The sequence below is a fragment of the Macaca nemestrina genome, chromosome 17 (assembly GCF_043159975.1).
Source record: "Macaca nemestrina isolate mMacNem1 chromosome 17, mMacNem.hap1, whole genome shotgun sequence".
NCBI lineage: Eukaryota > Metazoa > Chordata > Mammalia > Primates > Cercopithecidae > Macaca > Macaca nemestrina.
The window spans coordinates 86,347,264-86,372,084 of record NC_092141.1 but is presented as its reverse complement, the minus strand read 5'-3'; the positions used below and the strand labels follow the sequence as shown (position 1 = coordinate 86,372,084).

At 47.2% G+C, this 24,821-nt stretch overlaps 1 protein-coding gene across 3 annotated transcripts in view; it reads right to left on the bottom strand.

The window, feature by feature from the left end:
- Window positions 1-24,821, bottom strand: part of SEPTIN9 (septin 9) — a 215,495-nt gene that overhangs the window by 140,170 nt on the left and 50,504 nt on the right. The gene's annotated exons all lie outside the window — the stretch shown is intronic.

Sequence of the window (24,821 nt, the reverse complement as noted above, 5' to 3'; positions counted from 1 at the left end):
GAGTAGCTGGGGCTGGGCCTACAGGTGTCACCACACTTAGCTACATTTTGTATTTTTTGTAGAGACGGGGTCTTGCAATTTGCGCAAACTGGTCTCAAACTCCTGGCCCCAAGCAATCTTCCCACCTCAGCCTCACAAAGTGCTGGGATTATAGATGTTAGCCAGTGCACCCAGCAGCCATCATGGTTGACTAGCGACGTCTGTTCCAGCTCCAAGATGAACACAAGGAGCAGAGAGTTGGTGAGAAATTTTGAAAATGAAGCTGGGTGTGGTGGTGGATGCCTGCGGTCCCAGCTACTCGGGAGGCTGAGGCAGGAGGATTGCTTGAGCTCGGGAGTTGGAGGCTGCAGTGTGCTATGACTGCACCACTGCACTTCAGCCTGGGTAACCTAGCAAGATCCCATCTCAAAAAAGGGAAGGAAAGGAGAGGGGAGGGGAGGGAATTTCTGACAGTGATTCCAGAGATAATCAGGGTGACCCGAAATTACTTTGAAATGCGTCGAAAAGTAAAAATAAGATGGATTCATGGCCAGGGGAAGGAGGGATAGCTGGATGGCGAGGTGATAAAGCAGGTGTAACTTGGTGTTAGTGGTAGAATCTAGGTGATGGCTGAATGTGTTCCCTGTAAAATGCTTTCAACTTGACTGTGTATTTGAACATTTTCACAATAGAATGGAGGGAAGAGAAAGGTAAGAGGGAGTCACTGTAGCTGTTGCAGCAGGAGCGGACCCCCAAAATCCATGTATCATAGTTTCAGCCCTGCCAGTGTGGATGTGTCCTCGTTCTTCTTCTCGGGATTTAAGGACATTTAATGAGCACATATGTCTTCAAGCCCCCTTGCTTCCCCATCTGCCCCTCTGCCCACCTGCCCCCACACCTGGAAGATTCCACAGGTGGCATGGGCCAGCTCTCCGTCCTGCCCTTTGTGCCCTCAGTGTGTGACAGACACTGAGTGAATGTCAGCCCCTTCCCCCTACACCTCGTCTGCCTGTCCAGTCACCAGGTTGACATTTCTGGACGTCTGGCCGACAGCTTCCTTAGCTGTATTCTAGTGACCTGGCAGGTGTCCTGAGTCATAAATAAGGCCACTAGTGAATGTTTCCAAAGCTTCTCCTACCATGGCACCTTCCCCTCTCCCACCAATAGTCCATCATGACAGCTGGGCTGCATGAGCCTCTTCCTGGGGTTGTGTCTCCTGAGGCTGCTCAGGGCCTGGCCTGCCGGAGCCCACCAGGCAGGGGGCCCACCCTTTCTAGGCCTGAGTTCCCACTTAGAGAACCACTTTCAGAAGGACAATGGAGAAAGGCATTTGGGGCACCAAACTGGAGTGTGCCTGCATGTGCGAGGGGGAGGGGAAGGGAGAGGGGGAGGGCAGGGGAGAGGCGGAGAGGAGGGGAGGTAAAAACAGGAGAAGATAGAAGACGAGAAATAAGAACAAGAGGAAACACAGAAGGAGGAGGAGCAGCCCCCTTCGTGGGGGTGGACTCTGTGTCCAGTGCTCTACCAAGGACACTACATTTATCACCTCGCTTGTTTCCCACGAATACCTTCGAGGTCGCTCCTCCCTGGCCCCCATTTTTCCATGAGGAAGCAGATGCACATAGTGGGAAAGAGCTGCGCAAAGCCCGCAGGCAGTACATGGAGCCACTGGGAGTTGCATTCAACTCGTCCAACCCCACATCCCTGTCCTCAGCCACCAGGATAAACCACCAAGTTTCCACAGCCACAGGAGCTGGGCCCGGAGTCCCCACCAGGTCTCCCAAGGCAGGGAGATGGGGCTGGAGGCCATGCCAGGTGCAGGGTGCCCAGAGCTGCTTAGGAAGCCCCGTGGCATGGGCTGGGCACCAGGCAGTGTCTGTAGAATGAGAAAAGAATGAGGCTGAGACGCAGCATCACCTCCTCCAAACGTGACTTTCCCCGAGTCTCTGTGATCGGTCACCCGAGAGGGGAGTCCTGGTCTCCTGGCGTTTATGTCCAGGTCTAGGGATGCCTTCCCCAGCCAGGTTTTCTTCCGAGGACGGAAACTCAGAGCCTCACTACAGGAGGAAGAGCTAGGAGCACTTCTAAGACCTCCGCGGAGGGTTGCTCAGGTCCAGCCTAAGTCCTTCACCATAGAAGGCCTTTCAGATGTGGCAGCCACGGTGCGTGGGTCGAGGGTCTCCACCCACCAAGAAGCAGGGGCATCTGATGCACATTCGGCCCACGATCCCCACCCACGTGGGGGCTTTGCATGCAGCCACGTGACACAAGGGAACAGCCACAGCAGCGGGGCCACAAGGAGAGTGTGGGCCAACGTGCAGGGGCGGAATCTTGACAGCCTCCTGCGGGCTGGTGGCAGGGAGGGGCACATTTGCACAAATCCTACATGCACAGCCCTTCACACACATGTGGCTGACAATCACCCACACAACCGCGCCGGGATCTGGCGCACAGCCCACCAGCAACAGGCACTGGGAATCCCCAGCTGCTCCCCTGCTGCGGCGCAGACACCATTCAAGGTGGGATGGAGAGAGTCACTGATTCCAAGGTCACACACGCCAAAGAGAGACACTGATCCACGGAATGGAAACGGGAGGATCAGCCAGAACCATTGGCTCTGATTCACGCAGGGCAACGGGGACATATAGGCCCATTCATTCCACGTTTTTATTGAGCAACTACAGTGAGCTAAGCTGCAGACATCATCCGAATAATCGGCTTGTAGAAAACCACTCTAATCCTTTCCTGGCCCGGACGTGATGGGAAGAACTTGGACTTCTGGATTCACAGAGCTGGATGGAAATTCTGGCTCAGCCAGTCATTGGCTGGGGGAGTCTGGGCGATTGACTCAAGGCCTCTGAGCCTGTTTCCTTGTAAAAGAGGAGTGCTCGGGCCTGCCGCGCCAGGTCAGGGCAAGATGACTGAAGAGCAAGCGCCCAGCACCAGCCAGGGATCAACGTCCTCATGGACGCAAAGTGCAACAAGCAGACGTCACCATTGCACCGCCCTCCGCTGCCTGTGGCAAACAAGCAAAGATAGCTTCGTGCCTGTGCTGGGGGGAGCAGGGAATCGGCCTCAGGAGGATGCTGGCCCCCTCAGCTGCTTCTCCCAAAGCTTCCCAGGAGGAGAAATGATCCACCCCAGTGGCATTTCCTCTCTTGACAGCTGCTGGGAGCCTCAACCCACAAGCAGGCCTGTCCACCCGGCAGCGGCCGCATGCAGGCAGGAGGGGCTCCGGCAGCCTCCAGGAGTGAGGGGTCGTTCAGCCCTCTCTTAGCTGGAAAGGAGGCTCCAGGCTGGGCAGGAGCATTTGGAGAAATCCAGACCCTGAAGCTAGGCCATACCAGAGAGATGAGGCTGCTAGAAGCTTCCTTGCTGCCCACAGCGAAACACAACCAAAGCGGGACCCAGACCCTGACCAGCTCAAGGCCTGACTCACATCAGAGGGAAACCAGCACCCGCCGCATCAGTGAGCATTCACGTGCATGTAAGGCAGAGACAGACCTTGGACAAGTCCCTTCATACCTCTATGCCTCAGTTTCCTCATCTATAAAATAGGGTAACACTACCTACTTCACCGGGTTGTCATGAAACAAACATGCATCAATATTTGTAAAGTGCTGAGAACGGCACAAAACAAGAGCTATAGATTTGCTAAATAAGTAAAAAATAAGACGCAAGCTTAAAGCAGAGCTTGGTACACCGTGAGCATCAAGAGCTGTGCTTCTTGACCCTTCTTCTCTGTTGAGATCCTCCCACCAGAAGTGGGAGGGACCGCTGAGGCTGGGGCCTTGTTCTAGGGACCCTTGTGGGGAGTCTTTCAGCCTAGAGGGATCTGTCTCATAGACTATAGCTGCCTCGGGTCTTTGCGTTCTTGTGCATGTGTGCATTCACATATGTACAAGCATGCAACGTGCATGTGTGCATTCTCATGTACTTGTGACAATCTGCACACACATGCCCAGAACCCGTCTGACACAGTGTTTAATTAAGATGTTGCAGCTCCGATGAATGGATTGTGGGGCTGAGACACTGTTTCCACAGGAAGCTGCTGTAGCAGCAAAGCTTCCTGGTCCTCATAGGCAACCAAAAAGAATGGAGCCTGCTCTCATCCTCTGCCCTAAAAATGATGCATAGTACGTAGGGCCTGATGGTGGGGATCCCTCTCGTAGACATATCCCCAGTAACACTGCACTCTGAAATTCAAGTTGTTATAAAATAAGACTCTTGGTATTGGCAGGGACCTCTGAGGTCCCTTCTATACAGTCCTGAACAACTCCCACATGGCCCCTGCTTGAATGCTTCCAGGCATGGGGAACTCACTACTTTGTGAAACAGCCTGTTCCACCATCCTAAAGTGAAAATCGTGAGAAAAACAGCTCTTTCTGTAAAGAGTCAAGCTCTACTCTCTAGTACCTTCCAGGTACCTGGTACCAGCTTCATATCTTGGGGGAACTCAAAATAAATGCTCCCCTTCTACCTGACAACTCGCTGACTACTTGGACACAGTGGCTGTAGCCCCTTGCTCCATGCAGCCACCCCATCCAGTCCCCTTCTGGAATCCCTGAAATAAACCGAAGCCCTCTCGCCACGCAGGTCCCTCTGCTGGGCCCCTCACCCGCCTGTGCACATGCCGGAGAGGCCATTCTGTGGGTGAGACCTGTGGTGGGTTAGATAGTGTTCCCCCAAAAGACAGATTCAAGTCCTGACCCCCAGTACCTGCGAATGTGACCTTATTTGGACACAGGGTCTTTGAAGACGTACTTGGGTTATTTGTGGGCATACTGAATCAGGGTGGGGCGTAAATCCAATGACCAGTGTCTTTATAAGACAGGGGCAAGCCGGGCACAGTGGCTCATCTCTCTAATCCCAGCATTTTGGGAGGCAAAGGTTCATTGCCTGAGCCCAGGAGTTTGAGACCAGCCTGGGCCCTCATCTCTACAATAAAATAAAAAATTTGCCAGGCATAGTGGCGTGCACCTGTGTCCTAGCTACTTGGGAGGCTGAGGTAGGAGGATTGCTTGAGCCTGGGAGGTTGAGGCTGCAGTGAGCCATGATCATGCCACTGCACTCCAGCCTGGAGGACAGAGTGAGACCCTGTCCCTAAAAATAAATGAAAAAGACAATAGAGAGGGCACTTTGGACAGAGACACCAGCAGAGACACAGGGAGAAAGCCAGGTGGGGAGGGAGGCCGAGCTGCAAGCCGAGGAACCCCAGGGATTGCTGGCCACCGCAGAGCTCGGAGAAAGGCATGGAACACAGTCTCCCTCGGAACCTCCAGGAGGAATGAACCTTCAGACACCTCGGTCTGGGATTTCTGGCTCCAGAACCTCGAGGGAAGACATTTTGGATGTTTGTGGTCCTTTGTTATGCCAGCCACAGGACGGTAACACAGGGCCTCAGCAGGATGGCCCGGCAAGGGCCCCTCCCCCAAGGCAGCCCTTATTTTGTCTCATCTGCAGGGTCACCCAGATGCTCACCCTGGCTATGGTCAGCAAGTGTCAGTGGATTTTCCCACGTCCAGCAGTAAGGGCAGCAATGCCGCTGACCAAGCACCTGCCATGTCGGGGCCCCTGCATGGTCCTGGGGCTCCTCTCTCCCGTTCACACTTGGCAGCTCAGTTCCCTTCTCTGCACCTCATCTGATGCTGGGGCTCTGGGCAAGCCTGGGGGACCTGTGCTTTATTTCACAGATTTCCCAGCTGACTTCATCAGCCCCTGCACTGGGCCCGCCTGATGGGCTGCTGGGCTGGGCGCCAGCCAGAGTCCTCAGCGGCAGCCTTCTCGGCTCTCTGACCTTGGCCCAGGACTCAGGGGCAGGGCCTCCAAGGGCCCTGGGGACGTCTCTGAGGTCGGCCTTCCTGCTGACCGCAGCTCACACAGAGGAGGGCCTAACCTCGAGTATGGCCACCCGTGACCTTGAGAGATGCCCAGAGCTGCAGACGTGTCTCCCAAGTCCTCCAGAGCCCAGGACAGGAGCCACTCAATGTCCCCAATGCCATAGGCAAAATTTGCTCTTCTCAACATAAACTGTCCCCAGCCCCACTTAATGTTCCCTTGAATGAACAGCAACAAAAACATGGTTTTCTGCCAAAGGTGGGGCCTACAGTTTCCCAGAACCCGGTTTCCTGCCAGACCTAGGTACAATCCACAGGAGTGCTTGCCCCTGACTCGTGTGTGTGTGTGTGTGTGTGTGTGTGCGCGCGCGCGCGCGCGTGCGCACATGTGCCTGCACAAGTCCCTCCATGTGCAGCCTTGGGAAGGGTGGAGAGGTTCACGGAAATTCTTTCTGGCGGTTAGGAAGACAGAAAAAAGGAAAAATGAGATCTGTGTACATGTGTGCAAGTGCATACACAGCACACAGGCACACACATATACACACTCAGCACACACCACACAGGACCACACGTGCACACATGTGCAGGCACACACCACACAGGACCACACGTGCACACACATGGGGGCACACAGGCACACACATGCACACACATGGGGACACACAGCACACAGGCACACACATGCACACATACCCCCCTGCAGGAAAGCCCTTCCTTGTCTTCCACTCTGCAGGGGCCCCAGGCTTCATGAAATAAGATTGAATTTTGGAAGTTTGATAAAAGATCTGTCTGGAGCATTCTGGTCATCTTCACCAGCCCTTCTAGGTGTGGAAGGCGTGTCTCCTCGTATCCACCCACCTCCTGTTCCCACCCTCACTCCCACCCCCGTTTCCTCCTCTTTGCTCCTTTAGCCCTCCTGCTGCCTGCTAAAATCCCAACCTGTGCACTTGGATGGGAATTATTTCCTCTGTAGAAGAGTATAATGCACGTGGACACACACACACACACACACACACACACACACACTGCGCTGGAGGAAAGAGAGGCAGAGCTTCTTCCAGATCTACAGCTCTAGTGAGTGACGAGATTTCTCCCAGAGAACACGTGCAGATGCCTGCGTTACTGGAAGAAGACACTACCCTGACTCACTCTCTCTCTCTCTCTTATCTCTTCTCTCTCTCTTATCTCTTCTCTCTCTCTTATCTCTTCTCTTCTCTCTCTCTTATCTCTTCTCTCTCTCTCTCAGCACAGAGAAGGAAAGGCCCCAGCAAACAGTGGTCATGTGGGCCTCCTGGACACCACTGGTAGCCCCCCACCAGGACCACCTCTCCTTTATCCCTGGAAGCACAAGAACAGAGAGAAGGGTGGGTTTCTGCCTTTGGGGGTTCCTTTCTGCACCCCTCTGGAGCTAACCACAGGGCCCTGGGCTGCATGGGAAGGAGGGTTCAACAGGCTTCCCTCCCAACCCTGGCCCTCTAGTGAGGAGCCGACCAGCCCTGTCTGCGAAAGATGCTGGTTGGGACCTGATGCTGGGCAACTTGAGAACAGAAGGGGGACAGGGGCTGAGGCCAGGCCCCTGGCCCTGAAACAGCCATAACTCCTAGGTTAGAGTCCAAGGGTGCTAGGCTGGAGGCCCCACACCCAGCCAGCTGACAAGTCACCACCCTGGTCTAGCCAGTGACCTACGGCACCACAGACACCCAGACCAGGAATTCCACTTTTCTGGACTGTACTAATGAGAAGGTTGAGCCTGTAGGTTTTATACGCTCACGACAACTTCATGGCAGGGAAGCCACTGCCAACTGAGGGTCATGGGCAGGAGCTTTGGGAGCCCATCGGCAAGTCTGGAAGATCAAGGCTCCTGGTCACAGAGAGTAGCTGCTATCTGGTCAATTCTGCAGAAAACATTATAGCTCTGGACAAAATATTTAAAAGAACAAAACAGAACAACACCCTGGAGTCAGTATAGACGATCTCAAGTAGGTAGAAGCTGGAGTGGAGTCTACACCTGACAGAGGGGAAGAAACCCAGATGAGTTTCTGGTTTCTTGAGGCCTTTTGCCTGAAGGTAGGTACTGAGCAATTAACTTGAATAAAAATTCTTAAAAGCAGCCAGGGAAAAACAACATGTGGTCTACAGGGGAATAGCTAGATGAACGCTGATTCCTCAACAGAAACAATGGAGGCCAAAGACACTGGAACCCTACATTTTAAAGTCCTGGAAGAAAAAAAACTGACAACTCAGAATTCTATAACCAGCAAAATGATGGTTCAAGAATGACAGCAGGCCAGGCACAGTGGCTCACACCTGTAATCCCAGCATTTTAGAAGGCCAAGGAAGGCAGATCACTTGAGGTCAAGAGTTCAAGACCAGCCTAGCCATCATGGTGAAATCCCATCTCTACTAAAAATGCAAAAATTAGCCAGGTGTGATGGCACACACCTGTAGTCCCAGCTACTTGGGAGGCAGAGGCAGGAGAATCGTTTGAGCCTGGGAGGTAGAGGTTGCTGAATTGAGATCAGGCAGGAGTTTTGAAATGGCGCCATTGCACTCCAGCCTGTGAGGAGACAGAGTGAGACTCTGTAAAGAAAGAAAAGAAAGAAGGAAGGAAGGAAGGAAGGAAGGAAGGAAGGAAGGAAGGAAGGAAGGAAGGAAGGAAGGAAGGAAGGGAGGGAGGGAGGGAGGGAGGGAGGGAGGGAGGGAGGGAGGGAGGGAGGGAAGGGAAGAAAGGGAAGAAAGGGAAGAAAGGGAAGAAAGGGAAGAAAGGGAAGAAAGGGAAGAAAGGGAGAAAGGGAGAAAGGGAGAAAGGGAGGAAGGAAGGAAGGAAGGAAGGAAGGAAGGAAGGAAGGAAGGAAGGAAGGAAGGAAGGGAGGAAGGGAGGAAGGGAGGGAGGAAGGGAGGAAGGGAGGAAGGGAGGAAGGGAAGGAAGGAAGGAAGGAAAAGAAAAGAAGGGAAAGGAAAGAAGGAAGGAAAGAAGGAAAGAAGGAAGGAAGGAAAGAAAGACAGCAAAATAAAGATTTGCAGGTAAGTGAAAATGAAAGGGAATCAGCTGTCTATAAACCTGCACTACAAAAACTGTGAAGTAAGTTCTCCAAGATGATGGGAAATGAGACCAGATGGGAACTCAGCTCTTTCAGGAAGGAATGAAAAGCACAGGATATAGCAAATACATGGGCAAATAGAAAAGATTCTGCTTTACTTTTAATTTCTTTAAAATGCATGGGGCTGTTTAAAGCAAAAATGCCATTATTGTATTGTCTAGTTTACAATGTATATGGATGTAGTAAATATCCAACAACCATCACATACAGGATGGGAAGTGGTAAATGAACCCATAGGATTGCCTAGTTCTTACATTTTTTTTCCATGAAGAAAAACAATGTTAATTCTAAGTAGACTGTGAAAAGCTAAGAATGTGCAATAGAATCTGTAAAGTAACTACTAAAACAGCAATACCAAGAGATACAATTAAAAAGTCAAAACAGGCCGGGCACGGTGGCTCATGCCTGTAATCCCAGCACTTTGGGAGGCCAAGGTGGGCAGATTGCCTGAGGTCAGGAGTTCGAGACAAGCCTGGCCAACATGGTGAAACCCCGTCTCTACTAAAAATACAAAAATTAGCCAGCCGTGGTGGCGGGCATCAGTAATCCCAGCTACTTGGGAAGCTGAGGCAGGAGAATTGCTTGAACCTGGGAGGCAGAGGTTGCAGTGAGCCGAGATCACACTATTGTACTCCAGCCTGGGCAACACAGTGAGACTCTGTTTTTAAAAAAAAAAAAAAAAGCCAAAACATAAATTAAAATAGAATTCTAAAAAATATTTAATTAACCTAAAAGAAGCCAAGAAAGCAAGATGAAAGAAATAAAAATCAAAGAGCAAGGTGGTAGCTCTAATGTTAAACAGAAATAGCCTAAATACTCCAATTAAAAGGCAGAGGCTGTCAGAATGAATATAAAAGCAAGACTCAACTATATTCTGTCTACAAAAGATGCTGTTTCAGTATAAACACAGGCTGAAATTCTCTGTTTGGAAAAAGACATACTGATGCTGCTTGAATTATGATGGGGTTATGTCTTAACAAACCCATCATAAGTTGAAAACAAATATCGTCTCAAAAATGCACTTAACCTCTAACTTAACTGAACAGTCTAGCTTGGCCTAGCCTACCTTAACATGATTAGAACACTTACCTTAGCCTACAGTTGAGCAAAATCAACAAACACAAAGCCTGTTTCATAATAAAGTGTTGACTATCTCATGTAAGTTATCGAATACTGTACTGAAAGTGAGAAACAGAATGGTTTCATACATACTCGAAGTACAGTTTCTACTGTATACATACCACTTTCATACCATAGTAAAGTTGAAAAACTGTAGGTCAAACCATCACAAATTTCTCCGTAAGCCTCTCCAGCCTTCTCACACATCCCAAACAGCATGCATAAGAAGGCTGGAGAGGCTACATAAATATCAATAAAGTTGAGTCCTAGATAAAATTATTATGAGATAAAGGAATACATTCATCATGATTGCAAATGATCAGTTCATTGAGACGCCATTACAATCATAAATGTGTATGCACCTAACCAAAGGAGTTTCAAAATACATGATGCAAAACCGGAAAGAATTAAAGGGAGAAATGGGCAATTCCACAATCATAGTTGGAGCCTTTTGTTCTTGTTTTTTGATTTTTGTTTTTGAGACGGAGTTTCACTCTTGTTGCCCAGGCTGGAGTGCAATGGTGCGATCTCGGCTCACTGCAACTTCCACCTCCCGGGTTCAAGTGATTCTCCTGCCTCAGCCTCCTGAGTAGCTGGGATTACAGGCCTGTGCCACCATGCCCCAGCCAATTTTTGTATTTTTAATAGAGACAAGGTTCCACCATGTTGGCCAGGCTGGTCTCAAACTCCTGACCTCAGATGATCCACCCACCTTGGCCTCCTGAAGTGCTGGGATTACAGGTGCGAGCCACTGTGCCTGGACGCATAGTTGGAGATTTTAACACCACCTCAGTCCATTCAGGATGTTAAAACAAAATGCCTCAGGCTGGGTAATTTATAAACAGAATGTAGTGCTCACAGTTCTAGAGGCTGGGAAGTCCAAAATCAGGGTGCCAGCAGATTCAGTGTCTGGTGAGAACTAGCTCCCTGCTTCAGAGACGGCCTTTTCCTGCTGTGTCTCCACATGGCAGAAGGGACTAATCTCATTCACAATGGCTCTGCCCTCACGAGCCAATACCTCCCTGATGCCCCAACTCCCAACACCACTGCACCAGAGATTAAGCTCCAACATATGAATTTTGGGGGACACAAACAGGTAGGCCACAGCAAACATCATTCTCTCAACATCTGAGAAACAAGCATCAGATAATCTGAAAAACACTGGTAAGTAGCAATTGACCTCATCAGCAATTATAAAGCTCTATACTCAGGAAGTCTAGAATATATATATATTTTTTTCTCAAGTGAAAACAGTGCATTCACCAAGTTACACATAATCTGGGCCATAAGTCTCAAACTTTAAAAGCATGCAAAATATGCTTGTCTGGCCAAAATAAGATTAAATTAGAAATCAAGCCGGGCGCGGTGGCTCAAGCCTGTAATCCCAGCACTTTGGGAGGCCGAGACGGGCGGATCACGAGGTCAGGAGATCGAGACCATCCTGGCTGACACGGTGAAACCCCGTCTCTACTAAAAAATACAAAAAACTAGCCGGGTGAGGTGGCGGGCGCCTGTAGTCCCAGCTACTTGGGAGGCTGAGGCAGGAGAATGGCGTGAACCCGGGAGGCGGAGCTTGCAGTGAGCTGAGATCCGGCCACTGCACTCCAGCCTGGGTGGCAGAGCGAGACTCCATCTCAAAAAAAAAAAAAAAAAAAAATTAGAAATCAATAGCTCTAAGACACTCAGAGGAGCCTTGACTATTTGCAAATTAAACAACATACTTGTAAATAACCTGTGAGTCAAAGAGGAAATCACAAGAAAAATTTTACCGTATTTCAAATGAAATGATAATGAAAACACAGCATACTAAAATACGTAGGCTGAAGCAAAAGCAGCGCTTAGAGGGAAACTGTAAGTGTTTATATTAGAAAAGAAGAAAAGTGGGGAAAAAAAAAAAAAGAACCTAAGGATCTGCTTTAAGAATCTGGAAAAATGGGCCAGGCGTGGTATAGCTCATGCCTGTAATCCCAGCACTTTGGGAGGCCAAGGCTGGCAGATCACCTGAGATTAGGAGTTGAAGACCAGCCTGGCCAGCATGGTAAAACCCTGTCTCTACCAAAAATACAAAAAATTAGCCGGGCGTGGTGGCAGGCGCCTGTAGTCCTAGCTACTCCGGAGGCTAGGCAGGAGAATGGCGCGAACCCGGGAGGCAGAGCTTGCAGTGAGCCGAGATCGTGCCACTGCACTCCAGACTGGGTGACAGAGCGAGACTCCGTGTCAAAACACACACACACACACACACACACACACACACACACCACAAAAATTAGCTGGGCATGATTGGCATCTCCAGCTACTCAGGAGGCTGAGGCAGGAGAATGGCTTGAGCCCGGGAGGTGGAGGTTGCAGTGAGCCTAGATCACGCCACTGCACTCCAGCCTGGGCAGCAGAGCAGGATGCCATCTCAAAAAAAAAAAAAAAAAATGCCGGTTACCCATGTATTGCCTCTTAGCTCTGAATACATCCTGAATACTCCGTGATACTGGCCTGAGGCCTTACAAATCTTTCTCCTTGGCTGAATACAGTCATGTCAGGCTCTGTCCACAGGGGACAACACTGCAGGGAGTTGCCAGGCCTTGCTGAGGTAGCAGCTTCTCTTCCTGGTTCCAGGGTCTCTTTTTCCTCTGAAGGTATAGCTGCCAGTGGCGTGAGCCCTGTGGGGCCTGCTCTGTACTGAGTTTCTCCAGCACCCAAGCTCTAGCTCAAAGGGACCCCAGCAAATGCCTCAGACACCCAGCTCCAGCCCACTCATACCCCCTAGTAGGTTTCTCGGCTACCCAATAAACTGCTTCTGCAGATCCACTCTTTCTACACCTCCTGGCAAGAACCTTTTTGCCACCAGTAGGCTGCAGGTTTCTGTGGCAGTCACACACTCTCCAACAAGGCCTGAACGTAAGACATGGCAAGGTATGGAGGATGCCCCAAGTTCTTGGTTGCTTTTCCATCAACCCCAGAGGTAGTAACTGCTTCTGTGAGTATGCATACCCACATTAAAGTATCCACCACATAAAATGTACTGTTTTAACCATTTTCAGGTGTGCAGTTTGGTGGCATGAAGCACATTCACACTGTTGTGCAACCATCACCACCATCCATCTCATCCTCCCCAACTGCAATTCTATCCCCATTAAACACCAACTCCCTCCTCATTCTCCCTTACCCCAGCCTCTGGCAACCTCTATCCTACTTTCTGTCTCTCTGAATTTGACTACTCTAGGGACCTCATATAAGTGAAATCATACAGTATTTGTGTTTTCATGTCTGGCTTTTTTCACTTAGCATGTCTTCAAGGTTCATCCATGCTATAGTATGTGTCAGAATCCCCTTCTTTTTTTTTTTTTTTTTTGAGGCAGTCTTGCTCTGTCGCCCAGACTGGAGGGCAGTGGCACGATCTCACTGCAACCTCCACCTCCCTAGTTCAAGCATTTCTCCTGCCTCAGCCGCCCTAGTAGCTGGGATTACAGGCACGTGCCACCATGCCTGGCTAATTTTTGTATTTTTAGTAGAGACAGGGTTTCACCAGGCTGGCCAGGCTGGTCTCAAACTCCTGACCTCAAGTGATCCGCCCACCTTGGCCTTCCAAAGTGCTGGGATTACAGGCATGAGCCACCATGCCCAGCCTCTCCTTCCTTTTTAAGGCAGAATAATATTCCACTGTACAGATGGACCACATTTTGTCTGTTCATTCATCTGTTGACGGACACCTGGGTTGCTTGCATCTTTTGGTTATGGGAAAAGTGCTGCTACAAACAAGGATGTACACACACCTGTTCAAGTCCCTGTTGTCAGTTCTTTGGGGTATACATCCAGAATTGGAATCACTGGATGTTATGGTAATTCTGAGTTTAATTTTTTGAGCAATTGTTATATCTTTTCCACAACAGCTGCACCATTTTACATTCCCACCAGCAATGCATGGGGCTCCAATTTCTCAACATCCTTGCCAACATTTGTTGTTATCCATGTTTTGGCTAACAGCCACCTTAAAGGGTGTGAAATCATATTTTATTGTGCTTTGATTTTCATTCCCCTGATTATTAGTGACACTGAGCATCTTTTCCTTGCTTCTTGGCCATTGGTATGTCTTCTGTGGAAAAATGTATGTTCATTGGGTTGTTTATTTTTTTGTTGCTTAGTTATAGGAGTTCTTTATATATTCTGGATACTAGTCCCTTATTGGCTATATGATTTTCAAATACTTTTCTCCATTCTGCGGATTTCCTTTTCATGCCATTGGTAGTATTCCTTGAGGCATGAAAGTTTTAAATTTTGATGAGGTCCAACTTATCATTTATTTATTTTGTTGTATTTTCAATGTTATATCCAAGAAAGCATTGCCAACTCCAATGTCACAAAGCTTTCCTCCTACATTTTCTTCTAAAGTAGCTGCTTCTTACATTTGCTATTTCTATACTCCTTAGAGTCCTCTTGTATAGGGTAAAACAAACTCTATCTTTCTATTCTCACTCACAGCACTCAGTTCTTCAGCTCTGATACCAGATGTGTGGTTTCCTCCCATCCCTGCCCCCACCCCCACCCCCACCCCCACCAAGCAATTCTCCAGTACTCAGCAGACCCCAACTGGGTGTCCTCCAATTCAGTTCAATTCTGACACCTACCAGATTTAGTGCAGATCCCATAGGTTAAGGGCTCTGTTTCACAAGACTGCCCTCAACTGCAGAGATCAGTCACAAGTGGTAAGATACCAGGTTACCTACAACTTCTGTCTGACTTGGCTACAAATTGGAGGTCTTCACAACAACCTTCTCAGGTTCAATAATTTGCTTGAGTGACTCACAGAACCCAGGAAATCAGTTTACTTATAATTGCGGATTTATTACAAATGATATTTCAAAGGATACAAATGAACAGCCAAATGGAAAAGATGCATAAGAAAGGTATGAGGGGGCCGGGCGCAGTGGCTCAAGCCTGTAATCCCAGCACTTTGGGAGGCCGAGACGGGCGGATCACGAGGTCAGGAGTTCGAGACCATCCTGGCTAACACGGTGAAACCCCGTCTCTACTAAAAAATACAAAAAAAAAACTAGCCGGGCGAGGTGGCGGGCACCTGTAGTCCCGGCTACTCGGGAGGCTGAGGCAGGAGAATGGCGTAAAAACCCGGGAGGCAGAGCTTGCAGTGAGCTGAGATCCAGCCACTGCACTCCAGCCTGGGCGACACAGCGAGACTCCGTCTCAAAAAAAAAAAAAAAAAAAAAAGAAAGGTATGAGGGAAGGGGCATGGAGCTTCCACGGAAGGGTGCGCCACCCTCCCGGCACCTGCAGGTATTCAACAACCTGAAACTCTACAAACCTCATCCTTTTGAGTTTTCAGGGAGGTTTCACTACGTAAGCATGACATGAAATCTTTGACTATTGATGATCAATTCAACCTTCATCCCCTCTTGCCTCCCAAGAGTTGGGTGGGAAAGGCTGCAAGTTCTAGCCTTCTAACCACAAGGCTGGGTCCCCCAGCAACCAGCCCTCATCCCCAAGCTGTCCAGGAGCCTCCAGCCACCAGTCACCTCCTTAGCAAACAAAAAGACACCCATCACTTTGGAGATTTCAAGAGTTTTAGGAGCTACATGCCAAACAAAGTTGGGAGACAGAGACTAGATAGATAGATACATGGATGGATAGATAGATACTATATATATTTATTTATTTATTTATTTATTTTTGAGACAGGGTCTCCCTCTGTCACCCAGGCTGCAGTGCAGTGGTGCAATCTTGGCTCACTGCAATGTCTGCCTCCCGGGCTCAAACGATCCTCCCACCTCAACCTCCCGAGTAGCTGGAACTGCAGGCACACACCCCCATGCTGGGATAATTTTTTGTATTTTTGGTAGACACGAGGTTTCACCATGTTGCCCAGGCTGGTCTCAAACTCCTGAGCTCCAGGGATCTGCCTGCCTCGGCCTCCCAAAGTGCTAGGATTATAAACGTGAGCCACTGCACCATGCCCAGCCCAAATACATCTTTCTTATATCACAATGTCACCCCTTTGTGATCCCTTTAATAGTTAACTACCTTTTACAGTTAAGAACACTTTATATTTCAAGTTGCTATTCAAATTACCGGTGTGGTTTTTGTTTCCTGACTGGGCCCTGACTAACGTGCTGAAGCAAGTACAAGGAAGGAAGTAATGAAGATAACAGAGAAACTCAAGGAAATGGACACCAGAAAAGGGGAGTCCAACGCTGGTTCTTTAAAAAGATCTAGATTGATAACCTCCTAGCTAGGTTGATGAGAGGGAGATGGTGAACATAAATGGACAATAAGAGGAATGAAGTGTTTTCCCTACAGATCCTACCGACATTACAATGATAAGGAATACAGGCACACCTCATCTCATTGTGCTTCACAGATACTGCATTTTTTACAAATTGAAGGTTCGTGGCAGCCTCGCATCAAGTAAGTCTACCGGCATCATTTTTCCAATAACATGTTAACACTGTGTGTCTCTGTGTAGGACTTTGATGATGATTCTTGAAATAGTTCAAACTTTTTCATTATTATTATATCTGCTATGGTAATCTGTGATCTCTTTTTTCTTTTCTTTTTTTCTTTCTTTTTTTTTTTTTTTTTTTTTGAGATGGAGTCTTGCTCTGTCGCCCAAGCTGGAGTACAGTGGCGCAATCTTGGCTCACTGCCTCCAGGGTTCACGCCATTCTCCTGCCTTAGCCTCCCGAGTAGCTGGGACTACAGTGCTCGCCACCACGCCCAGCTGTTTTTGTTTTTTTTTTTTTTGTATTTTTAGTAGAGATGGGGTTTCACCGTGTTAGCCAGGATGGTCTCCATCTCCTGACCTCATGATCTGCCCACCTCGGCCTCCCAAAGTGCTGGGATTACAGGCGTGAACCACTGCACCTGGCCTTTTTATTTTTTATTTTTACTTTTGAGATGGAGTCTTGCTCTGTTGCCCAGGCTAGAATGCAGTGGTGCGATCTTGGCTCACTGCAACCTCCACCTCCCAGGTTCAAGCGACTCTCCTGCCCCAGCCTCCCCAGTAGCTGGGACTACAGGCACCCGCCACCACGCCTGGCTAATTTTTGTATTTTTAGTAGAGGCAGGATTTCACCATGTTGGCCAGGCTGGTCTCAAACTCCTGACCTCAGGTGATTCACCCGCCTCCCAAAGTGCTGGGATTGCAGGCGCGAGCCGCTGCGTCCGGTGATCAGTGATCTTCAATGCCATTACTGCAGTTGTTTTTGGGACATGACAAACCACACCCAGATAAGACAGTGAACTTATTCAATAAACGTTGTGTGTGTTCTGACTACTCCACTGACTGGCTGTTCCCCGCTCTCTCTCTCCCTCTGCTCAGGCCTTCCTATTCCCTGAGACTCAGCAATATTGAAATGAAGCCAATTAATAACCCTACAATGGCCTCTAAGAGTTCAAGTGAAAGGAAGAGTCAGCTGTCTCTCACTTTAAATCAAAAGCTAGAAATGATTAAGCTGAGTGAGGAAGGCGTGTTGAAAGCCAAGATAGGCAAAAGTGAGGTCTCTTATGCCAAATAGCTAGCCAACTTGTGAATGCCAAGAAAAAGTTATTGAAAGAAATTAAAAGTGCGATTCCAGTGAACACATGAATAAGAAGAAAGCAAAACAGCCTTAATGCTGCTATGGAGAAAGTGTGAGTGGTCTGGATAGAAGATCAAATCAGCCACAACATTCCCTTAAACAAAAGCCTAATCCAGGGCAAAGCCCTAACTCTCTTCAATGGTATGAAGGCTGAGAGAAGTGAGAAAGCCAGAGAAGGAAAGTTTGAGGCTAGCAGAGGTCAGGTCATGACGTTTCAGGAAAGAACCATCTCTATAATGTAAAAGTGCAAGGTGAAGCAGCAGGTGCCGACGGAGAAGCTGCAGCAAGTTACCCAGAAGATCTAGCGAAGAGCACTGATGAAGGTGGCTACACTAAGCAACAGAATTTCAGCATAGATGTCCCAGCCTTCTACTGGAAGAAGACGCCATCTAGGATTTTCATAGCTAGAGGGGTGAAGTCCATGCCTGTCTTTAAAGCTTCAAAGGACAGGCTGACTCTCATGAGGGGCTGACGCAGCTGTTGACTGTAAGTTAAAGCCAATGCTCACTGACCATTCCAAAAATCCGAGGGCTCTTAAGAATGTTGCCAAATCTACTCTGTCTATGCTTTAGAAATGGAATCACAGGCCCTACTTGACAGCACATCTGTTTACAGCATGGTTTACTGAATATTTAGAACCCATCATTGAGGCCGGGTGCAGCAACTCACGCCTGTAATCCCAGCACTTTTGGAGGCCGAGGCAGGCGGATCACTTGAGGTCAAGAGTTCGAGACCAGCCTGGCCAACATGGGGAAACCCCGTCTCTACTAAAAATACAAAAATTATTCAGGCATGGTGTCACGCGCCTGTAATTCCAGCTACTTGGGAGGCTGAGGCAGGAGAACCACTTGAGCCTGGGAGGTGGAGGTTGCAGTGAGCCGAGATCGTGCCACTGTACTCCAGCCTGGGCAACAGAGGGAGACTCTGTCTCAATTTGAGGAAAAAAAAAAAAAGTCCAGGCGTGGTGGCTCACAACTGTAATCCCACCACTTTGGAGGCCAAGGCAGGCAGATCACCTGAGGTCAGGAGTTCAAGAGCAGCCTGGCCAACACGATGAAACTCCATCTCTATTAAAAATACAAACTTAGCCAGGCATGGTGGTGCACACCTGCAGTCCCAGCTACTCAAGAGGCTGAGGCAGGAGAATCACTTGAACCTGGGAGGTGGAGGTTGCAGTGAGCTGAGATAGTGCCACTGCACTCTAGCCTGGGCAGCAAAGCGAGACTCTGTCTCAATTTAAAAAAAAAAAAAAAAAAAGGGCCCAGTGCAGTGGCTCACGCCTGTAATCCCAGTGCTTTGGGAGGCTGAGGCAGGCAGATCACCTGAGGTCAGGAGTTTGAGACCAACCTGGCTAACATGGTGAAACCCTGTTTCTACTAAAAATACAAAAACTAGCCAAGCGTGGTGGTGCACGCTTGTAATCCCAAGTTGCCTGTAATCCCAACTACTCAGGAGGCTGAGGCACAAGAATCACTTGAACCCGGGAGGCAGAGGTTGCAATGAGCCGAGATCACGCCACAGCATTCCATTCTGGGTGACGCAGCGAGACTCCATCAAAAAAAAATCATTGAGATCTATGGCTCAGGAAAAAAGATTCCTTTCAAAATATTATTGCTGATTGACCACCCAGCTGGTGACCCAAGAGCTCTGATGGAGATGTATGTAAAGATGAATGTTGTTTTCATGCCTGCTAATGTAACATCCATTCTGCAGCCCATGGAGCCAGGGATAATTTTGATTTTCAAGTCTTATTATTTAAGAAATATATTTGATAAAGCAGTGTCTGCCATAGTTAGTGATTCCTCTAATGGATCTGGGCAAAGTGAATTGAAAGCCTTCTGGAAAGGATTCCCCATTCTAGATGCTGTTAAGGACATTTGTGATTCACAAGAAGAGGTGGAAATACCAACATTAACAGGAGTTAGGAAGAAGTTGATTCCAACTCTTCCTTGAAGTCTCGAGGGGTTCGAGACTTCAGTGGAGGAAGTCACGGCAGATGTGGTAGAAACAGCAGAGAACTAGAATTAGAAGTGGAGCCTGGAGATGGGACTGGATTGCTGCAATCCCATGATCAAACTTGAACAGATGACAGATGAGGAGTTGCTTCCTATGGATAAGCAGAGAAAGTGGTTCCTTGAGATGGAATCTACTCCAAGTGAAGATGCTGTGAACATTGTCAAAATGACAACAAAAGATTTAGAATATTACACCAACTTATTTGATAAAGCCATGGCAGGGGTTGAAAGAATTGACTCTAATTTTGAAGGAAGCTCTATTGTGAGTAAGATACTACCAAACACAATGCGTGCCACAGAAAAATCTTTTATGAAAGAAAGAGTCAATCCATGTCACAAACATCAGTTAAGAAACTGCCTGCCAGGCACGATGGCTCACACCTGTAATCCCAGCACTTTGGGAGGCCGAGGCAGGTGGATCACCTGAGGTCAGGAGTTCGAGACCAGCCTGGCCAACGTGGTGAAACCCTGCCTCTACTAAAAATACAAAAATTAGCCAAGCATGGTGGCTGGCGCCTGTAGTCCCAGCTACGTGGGAGGCTGAGGCAAGAGAATTGCTTGAACCCAGGAGGTAGAGCCAGGAGGCAGAGGTTGCAGTGAACTGAAATCATGCCACTGCACCCCAGCCTGGGCAATAGAGCAATACCCTGTATCAGAAAAAAAAAAAAAAAAGAAAGAAAAGAAAAGAAACAAAGAAACTGCTGCCATGACCACCCTCAACCTTCAGCAACCACCGCCTGGTCAGCAGCCATCAACTTTGAGGCAGACCCTCCACCAGCAAAAAGATTACAGCTTGCTGAAGCCTCAGATGATTATTTGCATTTTTTAGCAATAAGACATAATGATCTTATACACTTAATAGACTATAGTATAGTGTAAACATAACTTTTTTTTTTGAGATGGAGTCTCGCCCTGTTGCCCAGTCTGGCATACATGGTGTGATCTTGGCTCACCGCAACCTCCACCTCCCAGGTTCAAGCAATTCTCCCGCCTCAGCCTCCCGAGTAGTCGGGACTACAGGCGTGCGCCACCATGCCCAGCTAATTTTTGTATTTTTAATAGAGATGAGGTTTCACCATATTGGCCAAGCTGGTCTCAAACTCCTAACCTCAAATGATCCGTCCACCTTGGCCTCCCAAAGTGCTGAGATTACAGGTATAAGCCCCCGTGCCTGGCCTAAACATAAATTTTATATATACTGGGAAACGAAACAGTTTGTGTGACTTGCTTTATTGCAATATTTGCTTTATTGCCGAGGTCCGGAAGCAAACCCTAGGTATGCCTGTATTATGAACAACTTTAAATGAGCAAATTCAACAACTTACCTGAAAAGGACAAATCCCTTCAAAGTACAACTTACCAAAAGTAAGAAAAGGAGAAGTAAAAAAAACCCTGAAAAACTCTTTCCCCCAAATTGAATTTGTGATTAAAAACAACCAACCACCTTTCAAAGTAAAAAATTCTAGGTCTAGATGGTTTTCTTGGTGGATTCTATCAAACATTTAAGGAAGAAACAATATCAACCTATGAAAACTCACAGAAAACAAAGAGAAGGGAACACTTCCAAACTAATTTTATGAGGCCAAAATGAGGCTGACAAAGACATTACCAAAATAAACAAACAAACAAAGAAAACACCACACCAATATCCCTCATGAATCAACACGCAAAAATCCTTAAAAACTGGGCAAATCAAATTTAGCAATATGTAAAAAGGATTATATCTCATAAGCAACTTGGACTTATTCCAGAAATGCAAGGTTGGTTTAATATTCAAAAATCAGGCCTGCACAGTGATTTACACCTGTAATCTCAGTACTTTGGGAGGCCGAGGTGGGAGGATCACTTAAGCCCAAGAATTACAGACCAGCCTGAGCAACATAATGAGACCCCATCTGTACAAAAAATCTTAAAAATTAAAAATTAGCTTGGTGTGGTAGCATGTGCCTATAGTCCCTGCCATTTAGGAGGCTGAGGCGGGAGGATTGCTTAAGTCCAGGAGTTCAGGCTGCAGTGAGCTATGATGGTACCATATACACAGTCAACATAGGGCCTATATGTATATACGTACATATACTAATATAGGACCACATATACAGTCAATGATTTTTAGCAAAGGCATCAGGTAATTCAACAGAGTAAGGTATGTCTTTTTAACAAATGGTGCAAGAACTAGATATGAGTGCAGAAAAACGAGAATTAACCCTGACCTCAAACCAAATACAAAAACTGATTTAAAATGGATCCTAGAACATTCTGACAGCTATAAAAGGTTAAAAAATTTAAAAATTTTAAAAAAATTTAAAAATAAAAGAAATCATAGAATATACAACTATAAAATTTTTAGAAAATAGGAGAACTTATTTTGACTTTAGTGTAGGCAAAGATTTCCTGCATAGGTCATAAAAATCATAAATCAAAACTGGAAAAAGTTGATAAACTGGACTTTATGAAAATAAAATACTCTTGCTCATTAAATAACATCATTAAGAAAACCAAAAAGAAAGGAACAATATGAAAAAAAAACATTTATGATACATATATCTGATAAAGGACTTACATCCAGAATATATAAAAAACGTATGAAACAACATAATTTTTTTTTTTTTTTTTTTTTTGAGACGGAGTCTCGCTCTGTCGCCCAGGCTGGAGTGCAGTGGCCGGATCTCAGCTCACTGCAAGCTCCGCCTCCCAGGTTCGGGCCATTCTCCTGTCTCAGCCTCCTGAGTAGCTGGGACTACAGGCGCCCGCCACCTCGCCCAGCTAGTTTTTTGTATTTTTTAGTAGAGACGGGGTTTCACCGTGTTAGCCAGGATGGTCTCGATCTCCTGACCTAGTGATCCGCCCGTCTCGGCCTCCCAAAGTGCTGGGATTACAGGCTTGAGCCACCGCGCCCGGCCACAACATAATTCTTTTTTTTAAATAAGCCCCATGGGGAAATAATCAAATAAAAAAGCAACAAAGCAGCAACAAAACAAAACCCAAGTCTTACCCCACTGAGAAGCTGCAGAACAAAGACAGAGCAGAAGCCTGTAGTTGGGGAACAGGTGTTCATTCTTTCAAGCATTATAAAATGAAGCCTTCAGAAATCACTCAATCTTGAAACAACACAATTTTTAAAAAGAGGTAAGATTTGGACAGATAATTTTACAAAGGAAAATATGTAAATGACCAATAAGCATCTTGGAAAATTGTGCAACCTCGTAAGTCACCAAGGAAATACAAAACAAAAGCTTAAAAAATGAATTTTGGAACAACTGAATAGACACATAAAATGACAACAAAGCGAACCCTGACCCGCTACCTCACACCATGTACAAAAGTTAATTCATAGAAGCTATATAACTCTAAGCCTTCCAGAGGAAAACATAAATATCTTTGCAACTTGGCAGGGTAGGCAAAGATTTCCTACAACGAACACAGAGAGAGAACCACAGAGAAAGGAGTTTGTTAAATTAGACTTCACAAAAATTAAAGTGACACACTTTTGCTTATCGGAAAATACCATTAAGAAAATGAACAGGCCGGGCATGGTGGCTCATGACTGTAAAACCAGCTCTTAGGGAGGCAGAGGGAGGAGGACAGCTTGAACCCAGGAGTTTCAGACCTGCTTGGGCAATATAGCGAGACCTCGTTCTTGAAGAAGAAAAGAAAATGAACAGGCAAGCCACAGACTGGAATAAAATATTTGCAAAACACGTATCTGACAAAAGATCAGTATCCAGAAGAAAAAGTCAAGCAACCCAATTTTAAAATGAACAACAGATTTGAAAAGACATTTCACAAAGGAAAAATATATGAAGAGCCAATCATGAAAATGTGCTTAACCGCATTAGTCATCAGGCCAATGCAAATTAAAGCCATAATGAGATACCACTACACACCCACCAGAATGACTAAGATTTCACAGAGTGACAGCACCAAATGTTGGCCAGGATGTGGAGCAACTGGAACTCGTATCCATTGTTGGTGGGAGTGTGAAATGGAAGGGCCACTTTGGGAAAAGATCTGGCAGTTTCTTATAAAACTAAACATATACCCTACACCTACCCTAGGTATTTCTACAGAATAAATGAATGCCTATACGCCCAGAAAAACTTGTACAAGAAGAACCATCATAACAGGTTTACTCCTAAGAGCCTCCAGGTGGAAACAGCCAGAGGTCTTTCAACAAGAGAATGGCTAAAAACCCACAGAGTGTTCACACAGTGGATGTTACTCAGCAATAAGACAGAGCAAAGCGCTGGCACCTGCAGCAACATGGGTAGCTCGAGGAAACACTCAAACTGGCAAACTTATTTCATGGTGGAAAAAAAGCACAATTGTGGTTGCCCCGGGGGAGAAGGGGGCTGTGATGCGCCTGGAGGGGCATGAGGAACTTTCTGGGGTGATAGTGATGTTCTATGTTCTGGTCAGGCTGGGATACACGTGGATGCATTTGTTAAAATTCAAAGGACGGAACATTTCACACCTGTGCATCTCAGGGTATATACATTTTACTTCAAAGAAAAACAAAAACAATCACAGACAAATGCCGGACTCCAGTTAATGAAATGCAAACTGAGGCGTTGACAGGATGTTGTGTGCTGATTTCTGCAGCTTATTTTAAGTGCATCAAAACCAGCATGGATTCTGGTGGCCAGATGGATTTGTGGTAAAGCAAACAGCAAAAATGGTTACTGTGGAATCTAGGTGGTAGGTGCATGGGTGTTTACTTTAGAATCTTTCACGGTTTCTTTTTTGTGGTTTTGTTTTGTTTTGTTTTTGAGACAAGGTCTTGTTCTGTCACCCAGGCTGGAGTGCAGTGGCACAATCCCAGCTCACTGCAGCCTCAACCTCCCAGGTTCAAACAATTCTGTCACCTCAACCTTCCGAGTAACTGGGACAACAAGCCTGCACCACCATGCCTGACTAATTTTCTGTATTCTTTATAGAGATGGGATCTCACTATGTTGCCCAGGCTGGTCTTGAACTCCTGTTGCCCAGGCTGGTCTTGAACTCCTGGGCTCAAGTGATCCTCCTAGCTCAACCTCCCAAAGCGCTGGGATTACAGCCACGAGCTACCACGCCCAGCCCTCTTTCATCTTTTCTGTCTTTGAAAACATTTATGGCAAAAAGTTGCAAAAATGTAAAAGATTGAAACATATCAACCAAAAATAGGAAAAATAAAATAAAAGAGATGGCAGG